Source organism: Chelmon rostratus, chromosome 8, assembly GCF_017976325.1.
Source record: "Chelmon rostratus isolate fCheRos1 chromosome 8, fCheRos1.pri, whole genome shotgun sequence".
NCBI classification, from domain to species: domain Eukaryota; kingdom Metazoa; phylum Chordata; class Actinopteri; order Chaetodontiformes; family Chaetodontidae; genus Chelmon; species Chelmon rostratus.
The window spans coordinates 21,664,169-21,679,872 of NC_055665.1; the positions used below are offsets into that span (position 1 = coordinate 21,664,169).

The 15,704-nt window shown below is 42.6% G+C and overlaps 1 long non-coding RNA gene across 2 annotated transcripts in view; it reads right to left on the bottom strand.

The window, feature by feature from the left end:
• LOC121609911 overlaps nt 1-15,131 on the bottom strand; it is a 93,973-nt gene extending 78,842 nt beyond the window's left edge. For both annotated transcript variants that reach the window (XR_006007023.1, XR_006007022.1), the window contains exons 1-2: nt 15,018-15,131; nt 13,156-13,529 (exon numbers count right to left, since the gene is read on the bottom strand). This is a non-coding gene — a long non-coding RNA (uncharacterized LOC121609911). The remainder of the gene's footprint in view (nt 1-13,155; nt 13,530-15,017) is intronic.
• Nucleotides 15,132-15,704: the final 573 nt, after the last annotated feature.

A 15,704-nucleotide genomic window follows, 5' to 3' on the forward strand; every position in this document is an offset into this window, starting at 1 on the left:
CTGCATGTGCACTCAAAGCAACATGCCCCGAGGCTGTGACAGACGGACTCTAAACCACGTTACCCACACACCCCACTGCCCCGCTTAATAGTGCATGAGATAAGAACATTTGGACTTCAAAATGCCCCCACCACCATCGCCACCAACCCCGCCTCCATGGGAAATTGAGTTTTATGGCTCCCCAGTTTGAGACAATGGTTCCAATGGTTTGGATTGCTGAAAGGAAATTCCATGTCAACAACTGGAGACGTCCAGGACGGGTTGACTAGGAAACCTTATATAAACATAGACACACTCAGTAGCTCAACAGTACAGCATGGGTGAAGCTGCACACGTTGTGCATACGCACGGAGGCGAGCACATACTGCATGTGTGCACACATGCTGCAAACACAGACGTAAATAAACAGACATACACTGACACAGATGCACAGGCAGACACACCGCACACATGGACATGAACATATGTAAACTGAGGGACAAAAACAAGCTGGCACACACACACACAGGGAAAGCAAAAACACACTCCATCACAATCCATCCTTCGACATAGATCCACCTGCTCCTTCCATTGCATCAGCTGACTGGTGCATAATGAGCAAAATCAAGACTGAATGTTTCTTTACTGATAACGTATTTCATTTGTTTTCCAATTAAAGTCTTGCAATGCACTATCCACTCGTAGTGACTACAGCGTTATTCAGCTTTTTTATGGTTTTACTGACAGTATTTATTTAATGTTTGGGAAAGATCATGGTCTGTTTTAATACAGAAGAAGCTAACAGCAATCACAATATTTCATGGACATTAACCAAAGTGCTGTTGTTGCCTAAACCTGACCACAGTCTGGGCGTGCACCCTGGATTCTGGTGTTACAGTCCTGCACTGGACGCTCACCATCCACCCCATCCACCTACCTGGGACTCCGAGGCAGTACATAAATGTAGCTTTTCATTCACTCAAGCAAACGTTGACTCTAAACATAATCCACTCAGCAATTACGTTTGTCAGCACAAATGTAATTATGAATGCAAATTAGTTGTATATAAATAAGCAAGTTTATTGTACTCCAAACTGTGTTGCTATAACAACTGGATAATTTCTTGTGTGCAGAGCCAGGTTAAAGTCAGGAAGCTGCGACTTTGCAAATTCTGTGTGTAAAATCAAAATACCACATTACACTGACATTGACTACACAACAATTATGCTTAAACCCTTCCCAACTCTGGAATCTTGGTTTAATCTTCCTATGGCTTTGCTGGTGCGGTATGGTAACCAAAGGAATGAGCAAAGTAATCCAAAACTCGCTCAAAAAGTAATAAATCATGATCCTTCCAGTGCAAGCTGGAGGTAATCTGAGGCGTGAAACCTTCTGAAACAGCAAACTCTCACAGAGATCCGATGAACGCATGTGACTCTGCAAGACGGTGACTCAGTCAGGGAGAGATGAAAGCAGCGCACACCTGCAAGAAGAAGGGCTGATCAACAAACCACTGTGAAGGTGGAAAACTAAGGCCTCCAGCTAAAGGAAACAGACAGAGAGAACGAAGCAGGCATTTAAAAAAACAGTCCATCACTGTTAAGAAGACACTTGAGCATATTTACACTCAAATGGCGTAATGCAGACGGAGAGAGATGGAGAGTGGGAGGAAGAGGCAGACAGAGAGATACAGCCAGAAACGCACAGAGAGGAGGAGAAATAGAAACAGACATGCGGCCAGCCAGAGAGGCGGCCAGAGATCAAGAGAAATAGTGAGGAGGAGAGAAAAAGACAGATAGGCATCCCAACTGTGACAGGCGGACCGCATTGGCACAAGGACGCTTAAAGTGCAAATACTGAAAGACAGCAACGCGTACCAGCATGAAACAGAGAGAGAGAGAGAGAGGGAGAGGAACACAGAGAGGCGGGAGGGAAGAAAGTCAAAGTGTAACTCGAGGGGAGAGAAAAGGAGAAAAAGTGACCGAAGAGGAGCGAGAGCTTGAGATGATGAGGGAGACGTACACATGGAGAGTGCATTACTCAGCAGGGGCTCTTACATGCTCGTCTAAGGGCACCGTCCAACAGAAATACTCCACCCGACAAGGACAACTTGTCTTTCCCCCCCACACTCTCTCTAGCCCGCTTTCTAGGACTGCGAAACAGGCCGTAAAACAGCCAACCAGATTAGCAGCCATCCACACTATAAAAGATGACTGCAAATTTTGCAAACTTTGGTTGATTAATGAAGTGTTTGCAAGGACATTACAAAGGGACAGACTAACTTCCACTGAGACAGTATGTCCCAGAACGCACTTTAAAAAAAATAATAATGATGATGCCACTTAGTGCAGTATCTTTATCAAATGAGATGTTTCTTTGCTTTCACAAGGTCTGACAATATTTTTAGATCCTTTGTAAGCTCCTGGGACAGATGAGTCAGCACAAAATGACAGCATATTGTTAGTCGACCAGACTAACTGAGTTCCTCTGAGACGAGAATAATACAGACCCTTGTCTAAAAGTCTGGAGTTACCCTTTCAAGTGAATGCAAATTGGTACCTGAAGTTTTGAGGAGGACTGTTAACATTTGCGGCTGGCACGGTTGCTGTCACTGTCAAATTTGCATTTCTGTCTAGCATCATTTCTGTCAGCGTGGAGCCGAGTGAACTGGCGGTGAACTGAAGAGGAGTCTGGCTCAGTGCTCTCACCGTCTATTGTGGCACGGCAGCATCTCACTGTGCACGCGTGTGATAGAGAAAATCAGACAGAGAAATTAAGTCAGAGAAAGAGATAAAGAGGCAGAGAGGAGGGGAGGGCGAGGGCGAGGGGGGGGAAAGATGGAATAAATTAGAGGGGGGCAAACAGATAGTAAGTCAGGGAGTGAAATGGAGGGAGAGAGTGTCGGAGAGAAAGTGTAAACATCCATTTGCCAGCGTCCTTGTGACTGCGCGCTTTCATACTGAATATCTGTGTGTCTGAGTGGCCACAGTTCACTGTGTCAGCATTAACACACACAGCTGAGGACATCAGAGAGCTCACTAAGTACCTGGTAAAGCAGCCTCTTTCTACCTGCATACAAACAACAGCAGCACAGAGACCAACACACACACACACACACACACACATGCAAACAGCAGGAAGAAGAGAGGCTCACACATGAGCACAGAATCAGTGATGCACACTCACACATATGCATACTGGCGACGCTGGAAGTGGATTATCTACCCAACCCAACTGAAAGGTAGCCTGACTGGTGCGCGGGGATTAACTTTGCATGTGCAGAAATATTCAAATTAATCTGAATTTAATTTTAGCCAGAACAAGGCCACTCAGGTTCCTCTAGGCTGCCTGAGGTGGCGATGTGAAGGCAGGTAATTTGGAATAAAAGTAAATGAGTCATATTAATGGACAATTAGGTTGCATGTGAACATTCTTAATTCCCTTTAGGCCAATTAAGGTGTTTGCATGGAGCCACTTTAATTTGGGAAGGGAGCAAATTAGTGCTGTGAACTAGTTATTAGCCAGAATGTAACATAGTTCCAGCAGTTCCACTAGTTACACAAGGAGTGCCCAAGTAAAGTAGTTTGACTTGTTATGATTAAGACAACAGTACATGTTCATGTAAAGAGGAATGTTTCATTTTGGATGGTTAACTGACCATTTTCTGGTTTCAAAGTAAGAATAGCATGCTGACAGATTAAAGGGTCACCTGTCAGTCTGGCCGCTGACAGCTATCTGAAAGCTTACACTGCCTGTCTGTCAGAGCGCGCAGGCTAACAGGCTAATGCATAATTGAAAGCATGATTCATGCTTACTCAGCACGTTTCTCGGCTGAAGACGAAGCTTTGACCTTGCCTGAAAAGAAATGCGTGTCCACTGTGATTCAGCACTGGGTGGTTAGTCTTAATATGAGCGGCGTCTTCATGTTGAGGTGTTGTGAACATTGCCACAGGCTGTGCCAAACACTGTGTGTGGGCTTGGTGTGCGTGAGTGTCATGATTTCAGTTGCAGAGATTGTCACACACACACACACACACACACACACACATACAGTACACACAGTCTGAGTCAGGATCTAATTTTATTCAGCGAGGACATTTACAAGTACCATGAATTTGACCTTATGAACTGGCGCTGGCAACACAGCATAGTACAGAATGGCTAAAGGCTGACGCATAGTAATTACATGCATAATAATAAGAGCAGGGCATGACTTAGCCTTATTCAGCCACATTCCCACCAGAGATTACACATTGACCTCATATGAAAAGACCTGAAAAGAAATATGTCAGCCTTTATTCTCTGCTGGATCTTTTATATTGTCTATAAAGGCCTTGGCTTTAAATCACAATCTGGATTTTTTTTGACCCAGGACAAACTCACATGAGTGGGGGATTAGTGCAGGTGAAAATAATCATTTAGACAGCTTGCCACATGCTAAAATACATATATTTATTTCAATAAGTATGCCCATTAATTTAAAGTGCTTTCAAATTAAATTCAAACTCCTTCTTAACTGTTGTGTGCTGTGCAGTGTCTTATAAGAAATTAGGAATGTATCCAGCAGTGTTCAGCATACAGGCTCTATCCAGCTATGAACTACTACATTATTGAGAGCGGGGCATTTACTTGGGCTTATTCAGCCCATTTCCAGGCACTCAGATTATGCCTCGCACTGGACTGGAAAATCGTGTCAATGCAGATACTGTTACGGGAAGGCTTTCATAGTCTGAGGCATAATCTGCCTCCAGGAAACCCAACTTTTTACATTAACCATCACATGGCTGTAAATGGCACGCTCACGCACAAAGATTCCCGGACATGACTGATCTCTGATGCAGAATATTAAAAAAAAAAAAAAAAAAGTTGGGCAATCACTAATAAATTTTGAGTCATATTACAGGAAGCCACTACACCATCAAAGAGAATTATAATTAATATTGTATCAGCACAATGTGCATCTGGGAGGAGAATGCGATTTGGATGGATGGATGGAGAAACAGGAATAGAAATGTTTGTGGACAAATCCATACAAAAGCTTTTTCTATGACTTAACTGAGCCTCAGTTGATTTTCTCATATTTGATGAATCTCTTTAAGAGTTGGTTTTGAATCTGCGTTTATGAATCTTTCCAAATTTATCATAACAAGTGCATGGACACGCAAAAATATTTTACCACATACAACATTAACCTGTCTAAACTGCAGCTGTTGGGTCGCCAGTGTCTGTATCAGCAACTCAGAAAATTAATTTGATAGAAAAGACCAAAAAAAAAAAAAAAACCTACAAAACTAGAGTTGCAGGCCGGGGGCTTAAAGCAGTACAGCTGTCCACATGTGATCTATTATCTCTGACAGATCCAGCTGTGAGCCAGAGGATCCAGAGATCTTCATCCCACATTGTAATCTCGGTATAAAAAAATCTCACATTCTGCATGCAGTGTTGTTTGTATGTATACACAAAGGAATAAAGGGGTGTGTTATACCCACAACAACAGAGATGGGGACGGTCTAAAGTCTGATATCTCAGCTAGTGTTACAGGACGTAATCTGATTTATCACACCATACCCAGCTGAGCTCAGATATCTCCATCACAGCAGATCTGATTCAGCACTAGTCAACCATAGTACACAGTCCTGACAAGGAGTTACAAAGCAAAAAAAAAGCAAGATATGAAGCTAGATAATGTTGTTGGATTAGCCTGCTCAACTATCGCTAGCACAGAGCACACAGCATCACATAAACACACACAAAGATGTTATTTTAGGTGTTGGAGTCAAAACGCTTCCTGTTTAATGCTGATAGTCAACTCACTGTAATCTGACAGCTATATCTGAACAAGACTACAGCTCATCACAATGCCTCGAAGCCCTCAAATAGCCACATTACTGTGGATTAGCGTTATACCATTAGGACGGTGCAATATCAGCTTTAAACACCTGGTTTATATTTAGTTTTATATCGGAAGTTCCCAAGTAGAGCACATGCTGGAAGAGGGGAGTGTGAATTTGCTATGCTTTATATCATTAAATAAGTAAGGACAAAGAATATGGGATTGTATTGTATCATCTAAAAAAAGGAGGGAAAGACAAAAACAAATTGTGACAAAGTGACACTTCCAGGGCAGCTGGATTGGAGTTGTGCTCATTTACTGCTCTCCCTCATGGTTTTTACATCACTGTGGATTCTCAGTCACTCTGCAGCGCCTTTATCCCTTTATGAAATATTTGCTGTTTTGCTGTGATCTTTTTTGTTTTGCAAAGCAAATATTTTTAAATAATTACTGTCAAAATATTGCACATTCTCAGGAAATCAGAGGATGCCAGTTTCAAACAGAGCTGGAAGCTTTCATTTTCCTTTCAGTTTACAGAGTATGGCTGGCAGGCGCTTTAGTTTGTGCTTAACTGGGTTGTGACTGACAGCTGAGGCAGGTTACCATCTCATGTGGAGAAACATTGCTTTCTGACTTTCTGAGTTTGTAGAGGGAAGTGTGGGAAGGTGACACAACATAGATTTGTTTACAAGTAAAAAGAGGAGGGAAGCAGCCCCTCTCCTGTCTTGTCTCATCTCGGCTCTTGCTTTCCCAAAATTATACATAAACTGGAAAAAAGTACAGCTCTGATTTGAGGAGGAACAGAAACATTACACAAGCATGAAGTCTAAAAGTATAATGGAAACTTTAGCCGGCCAAGGTCAAGGACAGTTCTTAATATGCTATGCCCTCAACTCAGCAAAGGACATGCAACCTCCATATGAGTATTGGTCAACTATTGGGTAGTACTAATGTGGATGGTGAGCATCACACCACAGCATGGATGTCAGCCAGACACAGATCCAGATCTGGTACTAAGGTGAAATGAGAGTTAAATGCATTTCATTTGGACGCCCGTCAATGGCAATGAGAGAGTGAGGAAGGAAGTCGCCAACGTGGCTAAATGTAACGCGAATTAAAACATTATCTCACATTTCTGCCTGAGTCACATTTTCAACAGCAGTGGCGGTTGTTTGACAGTGAAGACCACAACTCCCATGATCCCACGTTAGTTCACAATGTCTTCAATGTCTGCCTTTTGTTGCTGTTTTGTTTAAGAGACCCCTGGAGGCAGAAGCTACGTACTGTGCATTTAAGGCGCCGTCATCTGCTACACCACCTCCCACGCACATGCATCCCGTCCTGCTCCGGCGGAGAAGAACAGAGAGGAGCCACAGGTTTTGGTGTAAGGCAGACACAACAGACCAGGAGCCACGGGCAGCTGTCCTCATCCTCAAACATTTTGTTCTTGGTACAAAAGGGGCAGGGGGGATAACGGTGCATGGAGAAAAGCTGTGACATCGCCAGGTCAGGTGCTCGCATGTAAAACAGAGCAGGCAGCACACAGGACAGTCCAAGCATTCACTAAACGTGGGCCTTACTCTCCAAGTTGATGGTCAAGCCAGGTCTCCATCATTGGCAGCTCTCTCTCTATAACATAGCATAGAGGGCTAGCCTCTCTTCACCCACTGTGGTCTGACACCTCTGTGGATGAACCAGATATCATTTCAATTAGGCTGTGCAATACAGTGCATGACTGAGAGGTCTTTCCTTTGACACAACACGAACTAACTGGATCACTGCACCACTCACCGGGTTTTGCTTCTTGTTTTCATACTGGTAAACATGTTCAGATGAAAAACAACTTCTCCAAAACTATCCACTAAAGACTAAAGACACAGATACAGGCCTTGCAGTTTAACTGTCCTGTGATTGGTCTAAATATCTGAGCCGACTCGATTGATTTTCAAATGGTTACCTCAAGAGCTTTGGTAATTCATAAAAATTGAACTTGTGATATGTTGTCTGGCTCAGAAAGGCCAGCAAAAGGCCGACAGCGGCTGCACAGGCTCGGCTATAACCTCACTTGATGTTTGCCACACATGGACCAAATTGCTATTTGGCAAAAGGATTTTTAGAAATCTTTTATAGAGACTGTTAATCAGGATTCAGAAATTTCAAAACAGAAATAAGGGGACACAATAAAAGCGGTCACCAAAAGGTGTCTTTATCAAAGCATTAAACCACAGCATTAAAGCTCACCTACACTGATATCGCTTAACTGCACTGTGCATTCAGTATGCAAGCCATTGTTATCCTCTAATGACACATGGGTGTGTGTGTTTGTGTCTATAAAAAAATCACTGCTTCTTAATCTCCTAACTACCAGACAATAACAGATTTGTCTGTGATAAAATCCTAGTCTTTACACGTGTGTGTGTATGTGTGTGTCTGTCTGTCTCCCAGGCAAATCTATCTTCATATGTGTTTTTGTGTGTAGTTGCTCTGTGTGATTATTCCCATGTGGGTATTCCTGATGTATGCACGTCCTGTGTGTGTGTGTGTGTGTGTGTGTGTGTGTGGAGCAGATTTAGCTTTGATAAAACCCCAGTCTTTAGAAGGATTATCAGCCCATCCGCAGACAGCAACATGCTGTGCATTTATGGAGGTAATAAGTTGACCTGCAATAGACAGACGGACAACTGGCTAAAGCTGTTATTGGAAATTGTGTCCCTTCGTACAGCTACAACCGGGCCGGGATGAAGGAGGAGCAGAAAGCAATATCTTCAGGGGCAGTTAGACCTGCTGCGCAACACACCGTGTGAGCTCTCACCCGGTGAATTTTGATTTGGCGCTTACCTTTATGTGCTTTCCGACTGATTTGTCATGCTATTGTCTGCAGCTCGGTTTTGACTTCTCTGAAATCCCACAGGGCAAATGTGCAGTAGCCAGAAAAGTATAAGCACACAGTGTGGCACAAAACAAGACATTAACATTTAAACCCAAACATGAAATAACTAAACAGCATTCTGCATCACAAAGCCCCATCCTCACTTTCCCTCGGAGATCTAAATCATTGCTTTTTCTAAGCAATAACAAGGTTTTTAGCTTGATTTCAGTTGTTTTGCCATTATTTAACATTATCCGCCAGCTATTTCTCATCGCGTGATTTGGGTTTTTTCAAACTAGGGCAAAATCCCTCAAAAGGTCATTCAATGGTGGATGCAGGCTGAATGGTTTTCAGGTCAAAGCAGTAAAAGAAATCTGTACGGCTATTTTTTGCCAAAGCAAACCTTGTGTTGTTCATGAGCTCTTAGCTCATTCAGATGTTACCTATCAGGGAAGAGCCTTATTGGCTGTAAAGAACAGGAAGCTCTGGAGGACTGTGTTTTCAGTAAACTCAGTCACACTCAGAAATAAAATGACTACCCCACTCCGTCATGGTGAGAGAGTTACTATGAAGGGAAGAGAGGCAGATATAAAGAGCACTACAAAACTTACTATCTGTCTTATTCTTGGCCTTTCCATCTCTCTTTCTTGCTTTCCCCCCCTTCCCTCTCATTCTATCTCGCTTCTCCTCTCTTGCTTCCTCTCTCTCGTCTCTTTCCAGCCCATCATTTACCCTCATGTCTCTTTTCCTTGCTTCATCTCCCTATGTTCTCTCTCTATCTCTTCCTCCCCTCCTTCAAACGCTCTGCCTTTGCGCGCAGTCCTAAAGAAATAATTTATTCCTGTCCCCCAGTGCGGGTATGTATTAGCATGCCGGTGGAGCACGTTGACTTATCTCGCGGCTACAGGCACCGAGTGGTAAAACTAAGCTCTGATAGTTTGCAACAGGATGACCACAGAATGCCTGTAGCTTGGAGAATTAGGACTGTCGTCACGATTAGTAATGGTGGGCCTAATGTTTTAGTGCACTGTAATTTACTGTACTGTACCCACAGTGTAGTGTCCTGTATGACTCAATGATATGCACAGAGGGAACATCAACCAAAATTAAGCTGTTAAGGGGAAATTAAACAACATTTTTATTGCAGCCACTTTAATTTAGTCTCTTTTTTTTTTTGTCAAGGCACATAGTACATAACACATACAAAATCTGTTTGAGCGGCTGTTACACTTTGAGGATCCAGCTCGAAATTTATTTGTCCATCTGTCAGTGCTTGTATCAGAGCGGCAAGCATTACATTACAGAGTGCAAAAATAGTATGAATTCAATAAAGCGCAGTGTAAACATACACAGTGGTGGGTCAACAGTGTTTCATGTGTAAGTAACAAACGCTGCAAAAGCAGATTGGACCTTAACTGGTGTTTGTTGCTGATTTTGTTGTTTGATGAACCAGATAATATACCTAGTGTATGCAGAAATGTGTGCGAGTGATTTCTGGGACTGCAAGCTGTAATGCCCACAAGCTACATGCAATGGATGGTTAAACTAAACCTGATAGCTTTCCTGAGGCTGACCACAGGATGTCTGAGAGAATTAGGCTTAGAGTAGTGATTAGTTATTCTAGGCCTAATGTTGTATTCTAGTCTAATACACTTTGCATAGCATCAGACCAGCTCAAAGACATGCCAAGCATAACAGAAATCGAACTTAAAAAGAACAACACAGGCTAAGATATGTTGATGTGTGTAGGATTGGCATCAATGTACTTCTCTGCTCCAACACAGCACTTTGCGTGATGGTCCTAATCAGGCTTCACCAGAAGCAGAATGAAGCACTCTATATTAGTGTAATAGCAAATGCAGATGGATGAGAGATTATGGTGACACAGATTTAGTTGTGCATATGCTGCGGAGAAAGAGATGGTGTGAAACCATTGCCCATTTTAATGAGCATTCCAGCTTAGAGGGATATTGAGACTTCAGAGCTGGAAGATGCCACAGATTGCTGTGCTAATGTTGTCCCATGTAACTCAGTGGATTAGGCTGAGAAGCTAAACTCCCACTGGGACGTCTATATAAAAAAAAAGTATTCTCTCATAATGCGTCCACCAAATGGCAAATGTTATGAAAACTGCACTGTGCTTGATAATAGCATTACAGATAAGCAATGTAATTAAGCTACACACAGTGGAGCATACTGTATTGTCGCAGAAACCATGCCTGTGTGATGCCTATTAAGAGCTCAGCGCTGGGCCTGTCACAATGATTAGTTATGCTAAACCTGATGTTTCTGTTTTACTCACAAGTTCATTAACTGGGTACTGGATTGAATCTGCACACTTGTAATCCACAGTATCATAGGTAAATGGTGGGGTTTACACAATTACATGTGCAATGATGGGGCAAAAAGGGTGAAATTCAAGGGTTACTCAAGCAGGAAAGCAAGTAAAGATTACCACTTGTCTGGTAGATGGTCAGTCTGAGATGCACTGCATACTCTCTCTGCATATCGCAACAACTGAACAGCCCTCTTCGCCCTCTCTCTCACGCATCCTCTGTCCCTGCTTAATGAAGACTTCATGACTCATCAACACCCATACTCTACCACTGACCTACATCTGTCCCACCTGTGTGTCAGTGTTGACTGACCCACATTCCCACTGATCCAGTCACTTGCAGGCTGTGACCTGAGCCAGAGCCGCAAGAGCAGCAGGAGGCGGGTAAATGACGTTTTCCATGAGTCTTAAAGCTCGACTGGCAGCAAGTGCAGCCAAGTTGTTGTGAAGCTGACATAGATATGGTCAGGTGGCCACACATTCTTTTCCCTATATGTATGATGTTTTGATCTTAATTAGAATGATTTTTAAGGGAATCTTAATCATTTATTTTTTCTCATAAAAAGCATAAAATAATCAACGGCCACATGAAAAAAGAGCATTGTCAGTTGGCTGAGCTTACAATTTTGATCATTTATCTTCATTAGCCTGCATGTTGTTTCCTCACATTCTCATTAAAATGCATTTTTTCAAGGGCTTAACAAAATAAAATTGTCATCTCTCCTCCTTTAAGTTTTTCCTTGCACACAGTATGCTTACAAGCCAATCCTGAGCGGACATGGTAGATTAACATCAGAGCACACAGCCGGGAGCAACATCCCAGTATTTGTGCCTCTCTCTGCTGCAGAGTAACGCATGGTGAAAATGTGATGCTGCAGGACCATGTGGGCTGCCATGCACGGAGGCTGGAGGCGGAGCTTGGATGCTGACAAGTACCACTGCATGCTCTCATTGGCTCTCAATGACATCATTGATAAGGAGTAAGTCTTGCACACTCTCTCTCACTCCCTCACACTCACATAGTAGAAGCACAGGTTAAAAGGGCTGCTTGCATGTCTCATCACCTGTTTTCTAAGATTTAACAAGCTTGCCTAAATTAACTGCTGCATAAAATCAGGCACCATGCACATGCACCTTCTTCATTTTAAAGCTCCCCCTCTTCCGTTCAGTCCCGTCAGTGAAATGTGGGATCTGAGGAAACATTTGTCTAACTGCCGTCCACTAAAGCAGCAACTCATGTGGCAATTCACACGACTGCTCTACGTTTGTATGTCAAACACTGACAAGAGAGAACATCTGAAAGGCAAATGTGACTCAGAAGAGCTGATTATGAAGAAATTAATTAGGCCAGACAGACAAGTCTGCTTAGATGGAACTTTGCACATGACATAGTGGAGTTACATACAATATCTGATCAGTCAGGAAAAAGAATGCAATCTTACCATTAACTGTTATCATTATTATTAATAATAATTGCAAGACATTTGGCTATTTAATCATTATACAATACATGTGCAATGCCTATGCTGTATAGTGGTCATGCAGTGACAAAAACTTTGAAAATTGTCTTTGTTCAATAGGTTCTAGGCACTTAATTGGCCTGCGTGTGTGTTCGTGTGTGTGTGTGTGTCTGTCTGTCTGACTATGGATTCAAGTGAAAAGTCAACCCTGTAAGTCGTGGTGTCCGTTTAAAAAACCCCAGGCCGTAAAACCCAGTTTCTGTATCTATAAACATTCAAAAAAGCCTCATTTGTGGGCCAAACTGCTTCTACCGACGTGAAATGATAAGCTGTTGAATGATATAATCGCATTATGATTGTCTCCAAACTACCACAGGTTAGAGGAAAAATTATTTGAGAACGGTCCAGAGAATCGATTTGTTTTATATTTTAAATTCAAATTTGTCTTGATTTTTGTTTGCTTGTTGTCCTCCATAAGGATAGGAAGTGGACCATAAACAGCCACGCTAAAATGTTCCAGTACAGGGACAACACAGCCTCTGCCATAATCCAACTGATTGGGAAATAAATAGGGGGTGGTTGGAGTGTGTGTGTGCATGTGTGTGTGTGTGCGAGTGTATGTTGAGGGAACAAGGGGTTGGACAAGTGACACCTCCCAATACAAAGTAACACTACCTACCCATGCGAAGGGCCGAGGAGGACCACAAATGCAATATCCTGCTATCCCAGTGACTTTGGGCCGGGGCGGTTCTTGTGGAGAGACATGTTACGCATTTTTGAAATCCTCCAAGTGTCTCCATGAGTTTTAGATTTCCAATTGTGCATAAAACGCATCCCGCCTGGCACTGCTGCTGCTGCTGCTGGAGTTTAAATCCTTATGAGTCTTCACCTTCTCCAAAAGAAAACTGCACAGTCTCTTAATCCTCCTCTGCGTCTCAAAAGCTGCTTGATAGGTGACTCTGTACATCTTCCATGTGATTTCCACATATTTTCATTTCCTTAACCTCCAACAGGAGAAAACGCTTTGCTGGTTAATCTGGTGTTAAAATCCACCTAAGGACAGATCCCACAGGAATCAGGAAAGAGAGAGATTGAAAGCAGTGCATTTAAAACATTACGTCAATGCAACAAATGTGCTCATTACTTAAAGCTGGTAGAATAAGAAGAAAAAAATTACACATATAATAAACTGTATCTGCACGCTGGAGGTCAATTTGCAAGGCTGTGGAAAAGTTGGTGTGAGCTGCATGAGTTTGAAATTAGTTGAAAAAGTTGGGAAAATAAACGCATTCAAAAGCAAATATTTTACAGAAAGCAAAACTAATTTTGCTTCATAAGACGAATCAGTGCTGGAGGTGTAAAGGCTCTTCTGTGTTGCTTAATACAAAGTTGAAGGGTAGGGCTACTGTACAATGGAATGCAGCAAATTCAAACAAGTTGTTTGGCCACACCTTCACATGATGAAGAAAGTTTTTAGCCTAAAAATCCTGTAAACTACATTTCTTATATTTTACACATTTATTAAAAATCAAGGAGAAACTCTCTCATAAACCTTAAGTTAGTAACTTTTTGTCTAAACATGATCCGGCGGGCTTTATATATTTAAAAGAAGGGGAAAAAAACGAAAGAAACGCTTATTCCACACTTTGAATATTAAACAGCTAAATTCAAAATATTTTTGATCCTGTGAAAATCATTTTAAGCGCTCCAAAAAGTTGTTTCCTTGTGGAATTGCGCTCCTTTCTGCTGGTTTTCTTTGTATGGACTGAGAACAAAGGAGCCTTTACTGTAACAAAGAAGCTGCAGCGACTTATACCTGTTGCTCTGTTTCCAATAAACTATAACAAGTTTCTCAGTGATTTCGAGACCAACCTATTTTGTGTGGATCTTCGTGCCTCCGAACATCATTCCTCATTCGCGCAACAAGTTTAATTCTGTGTCACTGTTTTGTTTCTTAGAGACTTTACACCTGATTGCATTGTTCTGAATTCCCACAGTGCACTGGCAACTTCGTAAGACCACGAACACCACTATCGTGAGACTGCTGCACGAGGAAGAAAACTATTTACAAACTATTCATGAACTAATACTTGTCAGTGTGTCTGTTTTCCGGCGTGCGTAAAAGGTCCATTTCTCCGCAAACTTCTGACAGGCAGTTGCTTTGTCTTGTGCGTCGCAACATCCCCAAGAGACAAAAAAAAATCGGCAGCACTACAAACTCCATCTCACCTCCACTAAAGCTCACTGACAAATAATTCTCAGGATCATATGCTGAGTATTATTGCGCGTTATGAAGATGCGTGCCTGAGCATCCCCTCAAGTTCTCTCCTCAAAGCGCCCCGCATCAGACAAAGGAAAAGGGGACCGCTCCTCTCGCTCTCTCTCTCCCCGCTGCCTCTGTTCCTCTATGTCTCTCTCCCTCTCTCTCCTGCTTTGTGCTCAAGTTTGAGCGCTGACGCACCAACTACAGCAGCAACTTTTCACTGGAAATAAATTCGAAAATGGCTCCAGGGGTGCAAGCGAAGTCAGCGGACAACTCACCTGTGGGTGGTTTGCTCTGTGCGCGTCGCCGTGCGTCGTGGAAAAAGTTTGAGAGGGCACATCCAGCTTTGTGTTGTGGAGTCCCCCTTTGTCTACACGTGTGATAGATGGATGGGGCTCCTCTTGGCCGCGCCTAGTTCATTTCGCTATCCAAAGAGTCCCGCCCTCTCAAAGTCAAACAACTATGCGCACAACAGTATAGACGGACCGTAGATGTGTGTGATCACCATCACGGAGCACGGTGGGTAATTGTTTGGTTAAAGCTTGGATTTATTTATTTATTTAAGCTCACTAACTTCACTTAATCAGTTTATTTAGTTTCCCCCTATCAATTAATAAATCAACGAATATATCTGTCTTCAAATATCTATTTATCTTATCCTTATTCATTGTATCTAATTAATTATTTTAACATTTAATTCATCTTGTTTACCCACTCAGGCCTCTTTGTTTGTCACCCACTAGCACCTTGCACCTCTCCCCCTCTGAGAACTGTTTTTTCTCTCTCTCTTTCACTAAAAGTAATGCTTAAAACGGCCACACTGAACACTCTTTGCTTCATCCTTTCTTTCTTTCCGCTTTCTTTTCTCGTCTTTTATGCTCACCGTTTGTGTACACATTGTAGCACGCTGGCTGGCTGACAAACAAAAACTTTCCTGGATGCACCGCCTGGAGACTACCATTGTG